This window comes from Prinia subflava, chromosome 1 (assembly GCF_021018805.1).
Source record: "Prinia subflava isolate CZ2003 ecotype Zambia chromosome 1, Cam_Psub_1.2, whole genome shotgun sequence".
NCBI classification, from domain to species: domain Eukaryota; kingdom Metazoa; phylum Chordata; class Aves; order Passeriformes; family Cisticolidae; genus Prinia; species Prinia subflava.
The window spans coordinates 110,776,159-110,786,008 of record NC_086247.1 but is presented as its reverse complement, the minus strand read 5'-3'; positions in this window follow the sequence as shown (position 1 = coordinate 110,786,008).

The following is a 9,850-nucleotide window of genomic DNA, read 5'->3' as shown; positions in this document are numbered from 1 at the left end:
AGCCTCCAAATCTACATCCTCACAATAAAAAAAATCTATGAAATCGTAAGAACAAGATGGAAACACTAACCCTACCATCTTCAGAGCTGTTGTGTGGATTAATATGGTCCTTGAACCACTGCCCTATACAACAGAACTCTCTTAGAGACAACCCTTCAGCCCAGTGAGCATTGGTCTGTCTTCATGCCTATCTAGATGAGCATCCTCAGCAGAGTGAGTTTCTCTGAACTTCTGTCCTCAACAGGTGTGTTCCCACAACAGGGCTCTGGGAAAGACATCTTTACAGCTCTCCTTCAACTGTGCTTCCCCAGCTGTCTCCACATCAGCAGGATCAAATGCTGTTTGTAAAGGGGAAAAAAGAGGGCAGAAGCCTACACAGAAGCACCTGAGCATCTGCACCGACACCAACTCTGTCCTTTCTCGGTGACCCAGTACCACATCAAGAGTTTTCACTTTCTCAAGATCCTTTTCAAATGTCACAACACGGCTCCAATTTGAACTCTGATCACCAGCTAGACTGAATTGCCATTGAAGGGTGTGGTAAAATCAATTCCACACCAAGCAGCTCCCAGTTAAATATGGGAAGGGAACACCATCCATTGCAGCAGACACCCCAGAGCCGACCTCCCTGGGTACACCTGGATCTGGAGACAGGAGACAGCTCTTAGGCGTTTGCAGCACACAAGGATGGCAGTTGCCTGTATAGATGGGTGAAACCCCACTCTCACCTAAAGGAGCCTGGCAAAAACCTTACAAAGATCCCAAAGAGGTTTTCTTCCTTTAAGGCATCTTGAGACATTTACGGAAGAAGGCAGTTCCTGATGGGAGAAGAGGAAAGGATGAAATCCTTGGGAGGACATGAAGCATTCATAATTAAGCAGGGCACTTACTAGCAGTGATGAGAGGAACAGAGAATATTAAAGATGTCTCTTCAGAAAGCTCTTTGCAGTTTCCAACTAATCCATGCAGCAAAAATGTTTTTAGGATCAAGCTTTAAATACAGCCATAGTTCACTACCAATTTATTACCTGTTGTTGCATCTAAGGTTGCACAATACATAGAGAAGTCACTGTTTTACCACCCCAGGTCAGTGAGGAGGCACAAATCATCTGGTTTTTTATTATGTGTTGATAAGCTTCTTGCTCATCAATATTTCTGTGCTATGCAAAATTAGACCATTGAGTCATACGCCCCCCTCTCATCTAGTGCTAATAAAAGGCCTGGCAGCCGTGTAGACACAGCAAATCAAGAGTCTGTGTGTGGGGGCAGAGGAGGAGCAGGGACATCAGCTCTATGATCTCACCCATGCAGTGTCTGGAGTAAAATGACACCCAGGGCACACACCAGCCATGACGCTGGGACACATCAGAGCACCAGCCCTGGGTGGCCTCACAGGAGGTCTCCTTAGGCACAGCCAGACTCTCCTCTCCACTCTACCTTGATCCCAACTGGTAATTCTGCATGGCTGAGCATCGTGAGGTTGTGCTGCATGCTTGAGGTTCAGGGACAAGCCTGAGTAGGTAGTACAAGAGTAGAACATTCCCCAGGCTTTGGCCACTCTTCCCTGGGGCAAACACAACCATCAAGAAGATCCAGGGTGGGTGGCTGCTTCCAGCGACCAAGCTCCCAGTCCAATCAGACTGCTGGGAAGTGATGATGGATGGAGGGGTCAGAGTGCAGAGCCAGGGAGAGGCTTCATTCCCCAGAGCCACACCACGTGTCTGCCTCACCTTCACCTGAGGTATCCATCCCACTTGACACAAACCCTTTGTGTTCCCTCAGAGCTTTGTTTTGGCCTCATGTAACACATGGGGAGCTGCAACTCCCTTCCAAACTCTCCATCTGGACTTGGCAGGAAGTGCACCTCCCTGAAGGACTTTGTACCATGTACATCTCTCATCAGGAATTAGAAGTAATTGCTATTTACAGAGCAACCAAACTGCAGAAGGCTTTTACAGACAACCAAGGATGAAAACACACCCACCCAAAGTGTTTATGCCTTTAGTGGGAGTACACAAACCGTCTGCTGAAGCTGGCTCAGATTTTCTAAGGGGCAACCAGTGCCCTCTCACCAGGGCATGACATTTTGCTGTGCTTCAGGGCAAGGGTTGCACTGTGGCACTCGGCCTGCAGGTTTTTACAGACTTTCAAAGTGGCTTTGGTAATAATAGACACAGCAGCAATTGAGACTTCTCTCTCTGCACCTCCAGATTGTAAAGCCTAAATTACATTGCAGTCTCCCTCTTCTGCTTCTGAAGGAAGAATCCCAGCAATCACCGGCACTATGGTGATTTCTGTTTTCTGATGAGCCTGTGGAGGAAGCTAAACTGCAGAATGAATGGAAATTTAGCACCCGGGTAGAAGAGTTTATCCTCTTTTTTTAATATTAACTGTATTTTGATTAATGTGACTTGATCTGTCCACCAACAGATAGGGAAGTGCCGAGCTGCACCAATGGAGCCAACAAGCAGCAGCTGCCTTCCTGTTATTTTCATCTCTCTGAAGCCTCCCACACCTCTCATGCAGACATGCATTTGAACTCTGCTTAAGTCATGAGTATAAAAGGGGAGGGAAATGGACTTCAACTGATGCTATATATAGTTCACAGCCAGTTACGGGTGAAAATCAGAGAGAAGGAATCTCCAGCCTCTCTATGTTAGGCTGAAGTTGTTTATCAGGAGAGGAAGAAGTAAACACATGGAATGAGAAGGGAAAGTAGAGAAGATGGACCAGTGTGCTGGCACTCCACTGAAGAGCCAGAGGTGAAGGTCTGGAGTGGGAGCCCTGTCACAGGACACGCACTTGGAGATGTTACTGGAGCTAGGACAATGCTGGTCAGCTAAGGGTGTATCCCAACAATTCCCAGTGGCCCAGGCTTTGTCATCCAGCCTCACTGTGCAGTGCAGCAGGACTGTTCGTGAGGGCTGTCAGGCCCTATTCACATGGGACAAAAACAGCTGCTCTCCCTGGGGGAAGAAGCTGGTGCAGAGCCTTGGAACAAAAATTTTGGAGTCTGAACACAACTCAAGACCTGGCAGCTCAGAGGTGACAGCTTATCAGGGACTGTCACAGGAAATGGTAAGCCATCAGTACTTTTCCATATCTCATGGCATCTAGCAAAGAATCTTACACCTTGGGAATTCTGTAGAATCCCTTAGGAGCTGCCCCAACCTGTACACAAGTCCCTCCTGCTCAGAGCAGGAACTCACAGCAGCACCACTGCTCCCCTTCACTCACACATCCAATGAAAGCCTGGCTGGGGAAGGACCAAGGCAAACCTGGAGACAGAACCCAGTGAAACAGGCAGATCCATCAAGTGTTGCTGAAGATTATTGGCAAAAACAAAGCAACTTTCAGACTGAGTTTATATTTGAGAACATGATTGTACCACATGGCTTGCTCCAGTAAGAAACATAGCGAGTGATTAAGCTGCAGCTATAGTCAGGAGCAGCAAGATTGGCTTATTGGGGATGGACAATGCACAGCAAGGATTTTGATAGTACATTTCATTAAAAATGAAAATAAATCCCATTGTTATCTGAATACATAGTATAACAAGTATTTGTGTTGTTTCTGGCCATTCCATAGCCATGAAGATCAACTTTCTGCCTGTATTTGAAATACAGACAGTCTAGGGTAGTTTTCAGAGTCCCAGAAATGTTGGCTGAGCACCACTCATGCCAATGTGCAGCAGTTACACATCTCTGACTCTCTATCAGACACTGGTCTAAACTAGACACTTAATCTGCAGCTTCTCAGTAACTTCTTTCAGTTCTTCTTTCAGGAGAAATTTCTTTCTAATGTCCTCCCTGAACCTCTCATGCCACAATTTGTGGACATTATCTCAGCTCAGACAAGAGTTTGAGGAGCAGAATGCAAAGATCTAAGTCCAACACAGCAGGTCTGAACATTTTTTCAAGACTGCCTTAAATATCTTACATCTAAGTTTTATGTACCTAAATAAGCAGTCAAATTATTTAAACACCTAGTGAGAAGTCCATAGTTCTGGAAAATAAGCAAAACTGAATACAGGAGACTAAATTTAGGTGCTTTCTGCAAGTTCCCTACAAGCAGAATATGGAGTGCAGTCAGGGTCTTAATTATCTGTTTCACATTGTTCAGTAGTACCATTTTGTTGGTTTGCTTCATCGATCCCAGAATTCACATAGGTTTAACATCAGGTCCTGGAGAATGCAGCTCTTCCATGGGAGCCACCACCCTTTGAGATCTTCCTTCTCTGATCTTCCTTCAGCTCAGTTAGCTCCACTGAGAGAGCTGACCAGCAAAGAGGCACAGCTCCTGTGGCTCCTCTCTTGCAGACTTCTGTAGCATTTCCAGGCATAATCATCCCAGAAGTACAACAAATTCTAGGCAAAGGCCACCCCAGAAGTACAGTGAAGGAAGGAGCCACTTTGCAGTCATTACTGATGGTGCAGTTGCAATTATTGGTGAGAGTAAATAGTAATATTAGGCTCAGATTAAGGATTTCCAGAGAAGACTCTCAACAAACAATGAAGCAGATAGGTCAAACAAGCTTAAAAGCTCAAAAGACAGAGGTATCCCTGGGTAAGGGAACCCCATTCAACCTAAACAGCAGATGATGCATGAAAAGTGAATACTTGTAAATCAAGGGGCACCCTCTGCACATTGTTTTGCACCTCAATTAGACAGGGATGATAAGAAAGAAAAAAGTGTGGTCAAACTGCAATGAAAAGGAATGGATTGATTATTTAGATTTGTTGGTAATGATGCTTGCAAATAGAGCTTGTCTCCCACTCTCTCATTTTCTTGCCTGGGACACTTATGGGACTGTGGGACCAGGACTGGATACCAGTTGCATTTAACAAGGTACTTCATATGCTGCTTGGATTTCACAGTGTTTGTGCAAACATGAGATTAATTAAAGGGAAAGATGATGAGAAGCTGCTAACAGTTAATTTAAAAAAAAAGAAGTTTTGCTTTCTGGTTCTTTCAAAGACTCAAGTATATCTTCTCATTTGAGTCTGTTGTAGCTCCAGTGATGTGGTTCTGTTGTGGCATCAGCAAAAATCGATTAGATTTTTCTTCTACCCAGAGACTGCATCACTCTGCTGAAGGAATTTGGATCCAGGGCACGAATAGAGACAGCACAAGCTTTCCTGAACACAGGCAGTGCAGGGTGAGCTGCTCCGTTCACAGGGAGCACCAACCTCCAGTGTGGCCTGGACGTGCAGCACAGAAATGTCTTGGAACAGCCTCAATGGCCTGGTTGCCCCATACTTGTTTGTTTCATGGAGCTGTGAATACGATGGTGCCAGCAAACCTCGAGACAGCTCACGAGACAGTGGGGGCCATTTGTGGGCTGTGAGGAATGGGAAACAGCTCTGAGCTCAGGGAAGAGCTGTCAGCACTCCCCATAAACTCAATAACAGGAAGCAGCTTCACTGCTGGGGCAGCAGTGCTGATACCAACTCCTGCACATCCCACCTGCATCATCACATGCTGAAGCACTGGGTAAGATAAAACTCATCTTGAAGGTTAAAACAGAGGTGAGGAAAATTTTCCAACAAGAACTTGTTTTCCTACTGTCACTGCCAGTGGTGCACACCCCATAATTAGATGACCTGAAATTTTTTGGCACTGAAGAATAGCCTGCTCTTACTTTCTGAATAGTAATTTCAAGTCCCTTAGGACTGACTTGGCTTTGTTGCTTTGCAGTCTGTGCCGCTGCAACTCATTTGAAAACTCCATTGCCTTAGTGTACAAAGGGGAGCTGAACTGCATCTGTCCCTGCAAAGTACATACATGAGGTCTCACACTTTTGTTAGTAATAGATCATCAGGTCATCAGGAAAACTAGTTTGTTTGTTTGTTTGTTTGTTTGTTTGTTTCTTTCTTTCTTTCTTTCTTTCTTGTCTGGCTGTTTTACAGAATCGCAGAATGAGCCAAGTTGGAAGGGACCCACCAGGATATTAAGTCCATCTTCTGGCTCTGCACAGGACCTTCCCCAGGAGTCACACCATGTGCCTGAGAGCATTGTCCTTGCTTCTTGAACTCTGTCAGGCTGTGACCACTGCCCTGGAGAGCCTGTTCCAGTGCCCAGCCACAATGTGGATGAAGAACCTTTTTCTGATATTCAACCTAAACTTCCCCTGACACAACTTCAGGCTGTTCCCTCGGGTCCTGTCATCAGACAGATCAGTGTCCACACCTTCATGAGGAAGTTGCAGACTGCAGTGAGGTCTCCCCTCACTCCAGGCTGAAACAAACCGAGTGACCTCAGCCACTCCTCACCAGGCTTCCCTTCCAGACCCTTCACCATCCTTGTTGCCCTCCTCTGGATACTCTCTAATAGTTTCATGTCTTCTTTACATTGTGGCTCCCAAACCTGCCCCCAGCACTTGAGGTGAGGCTGCCCCAGTGCAGAGCAGAGCGGGACAATCCCCTCCCTTGACTGACTGGTGATGCTGTCCCTGATGCACCCCAGATTGGCCCTCCTGGCTGCTGGGGCACTGCTGACTCACATTCAACTTGCCATCAACCAGAAGCCCCAGATCCCTTTCCACAGGGCTGCTCTTCAGCCTCTCATTCCCTGGTCTTTACACACAACCAGGGCTGCCCTGTCCCAGGTGCAGAATCCAGCACTTGCCCCTGTTAAACTCCATAGGGTTGGTGATTGCCCAGCTCTAATTTATTAAGGTCTCTCTGCAGGGCCTCAAGGAAATTGACACCTCATCCCAATTTTGTATCATCTCCAAACTTATTATCCCTTCCAGTTATTCATCCAAGCCATTTATGATGATGAGAAGCACAGGGCCTAAGATGGAGCCCTGTGGAACGCCACCAGGGGCAGGTGCCAGTCTGATGTCATTTAGCTCCAAAGGCTTTCCTGTGCCGCAGCAGGGAGGCCCTTCCAGGATGTGAGACATTTGTGTCTGCAGGGCTCACCCCAGGCTGCACTGGGATCAGTTTTGAGGTTGAAAGCACAACCCTGCTGTCACCTCCTGGTGACAGGAAAGTGTTTGGCTGGAGAGGAGCACACGTTCTCTGGAAGTGGAAGCACATGTGGTCCCGCAGTCCTCCAGTACAAGCCATGTCTTATAGTCACTGCTATCCCAGTCCCTCAGGTGAAGAACTGCCTTGGAAAAGCCTGCCCTCCACTTTCCTTTGCATTACTGATACTGGGGAGATGGTACATCCACATTCAATTCTTTCATGCAGGTTTGTTTGGTTTGACTATGCAGAAAAACATGCAAAAATGTGTATTTCTATATCCAGGGATTTTTTTTAAAAGTGTGTCTTTGCACAGATACTACAAGAAGTTAGAAATTATATCTAAAAGGTAAGTTTTAGTTAACTTTGACTATGGTTACTTAGTCTGTGAACCTGGAGCTAGATTTTATGAGATCCAGTCTCTAGCCTGTAAAATTCTCCAAGGCTGATCAGTTTAAGTTTGGCTTTTGAATATTTGGACCCTCAAGGTGTAAAAATTGTCAGATCCTGTCCTGTCTCCTATTTTAAACACAAAGTAAAACTGGACAAAATAGAGTGGCAAAAAGGCAGCTGAGGACAAGCAGGTTACATTAATGTGAAATAAAATCTATCTTCCAGCTCTGCAATGAAGTAGCCAAGCATCTTTTGCTTCTCACAGGAGAAAAAATGCTAGAATTCTATGTGCAGAACCGAGCCTAAGCACCACTGCTTTCACACCAAACCTGCATTGCCTAACAACAGCTGATCAGGGATTACTGACCTAGCTGGCAGTTAGAGTGAGGTACTGAAGAAAAAAAAAATAAAGAAAGGGAAAAGAATGAAAAAAAAAAAAAAGGAAAAATTATTAAAACAAGGGAAGGAAAAAAGAAAAAAGGAAAAAAAGAAGAGGGAAGACAGCTGAGCTGTTTTCAATATATTATCACCTTTTAGGATTTTGTCTGTCAACAGCTTTCTGGAGATGTTAACACAACCTGTGCCGGATAAGAACTGCCAGGAAGGCACAGATGTGATCAGTCACAGAGCCTGTCAAGCACACGCTAAATTCCAAGTGAACCTCCAATATTGCACTGTAGCTACTTTTAGGCACACACCAGATGCAGGATGAAGTCTTTTCTCTGTGCAACTCCTTCCACAGAACTTTCTCTTCCTCCACCAATCTAATGTGTTGCACTCGATTTCTCTGCTTCTTGCCGGCTGTTGCACTAAGTTCTCCGGTCACAACACACCCAACAAGTGTTGGCAGTAATTAAGTTTGTTATTAAATGAGTGGCAGCCACTGTCACAGGGAGGCAAACAGAGACAGATGAAAGGAGAACACAGAGGCAGAGGCTGATGGACTCCTCGGGGCAGATCACCCTTGCATTTCAAAATGTGAAGTCTGTACATCCTGCTGGCCCCTTTACAAAATATTCTTGGTACCAAGTGTGCACAGCAGCAAGCACAGCAAGCTGGGGATTACTTAAGCCAGCTAAGGATGGGGCTTAAATTTAGATATTGCCCTTAATCAGGGAATGAAAGCCTAGCTGCAGGCAACCGGCAGGCACTTTCCTCAGGAAATAACTCAGTGCCTGGATATCTCTTCTGAAGATTATGTGCCTGAATTTCTCGTTTCAAGAGGATTGCTTATCTTTTCAGCTGAGTTAAAGCAGGCTCACCAAGTGTGTGGAGCATTTTTATCTTCCCCATCTCCCTCCAACTTTGTTCTCCTGATAGTTCATCTATCTGATTTTGTCAGGTTGCTCTCCCAGATGATGCCCAAGTTGGATCCTTTCAATGCAGCCCTTAGCTACAAACACTTCTTAGGTTTGCCACCCACCTCCATCCTGGTTTTGCAGCCTGTTCCCTTCCTACCAACCTGCAGCACAAAGCCATGTCTCTCCTGTCAGAACTGCTTCTCTGCAAATCCCTCAGTGCCTCTTTCCTCAGTTGCTCATCTCCACACCATGCCTCCAGTGCCTGCAGTGCTGGGCTGCTCACACTCCTTACACACATCTTCCTCCTCACTCCTTCATTGTTCCTCTCTCTCCCTCAGTCTCCAGGTGTTGCCTCCAGTGCAGCATAGCTCTAACAACATTTCCAGTCCTCAGTGTCAGGTGTTTACTCTCTTCTCCTTCAAAGCCCTTTCAGAGCAGTCCCTGCTTCTCCAGCACCTCACACGTTTGTCCTGAGTCTAGTTTAAAGTCCACAGTCTGTGGGAAGAATCTTGTGATACACTGACATCTCAGACTTGTGCTCTCTTGAAGCCACTACTTACTAAATTTAAGCACACGTAAATAGCATTTGGAAAAGTAAGAGTCTGGTTTGAAAAATACTTCTTAAGTAAAGAACTGGGCACTAGTAATGCATTAGGTTTCTTGCAAGTGAATAAGCAGATACTTTAACATTTTTAAAACACCAATTATTTTCACCTGATGATTAATAACTGTGAAATTGTTTTGTCAAAACCTCTCTGTGTTTGAAAACATGCAATTACTTTCAATCATCCACAATAAAGCTCATTAAGCGATTAATAGAAGATGACCAGTTAAAGCACTGGCTTCAGATGACACTACCTGGTATTTCGAGTACAGGCTGCATTTCAGTCAGGAGCAAGCTTTGTGTTCACATCAAAGCACGCATTTTGGACATCAGTAAACATGGTAGATCTGACTGGGGGGATGCACAATAGGCCAACACTTTTGTTATGTGTCTGCACTGAAGTTTCAGGACTCCATTTGAATTTTTTCAAAGAGTGTAGAGAACAGACTTTCACCAACTGGAGCAGTTGCATGGCACCGTGAACAGGTGAAGCTTGAAAGGCTGAGACTCCTGATCAGAAATAACATACAGCCAGCACTGGAGGACAGGCATGTACATACACACACAGTTTGTACACTGTG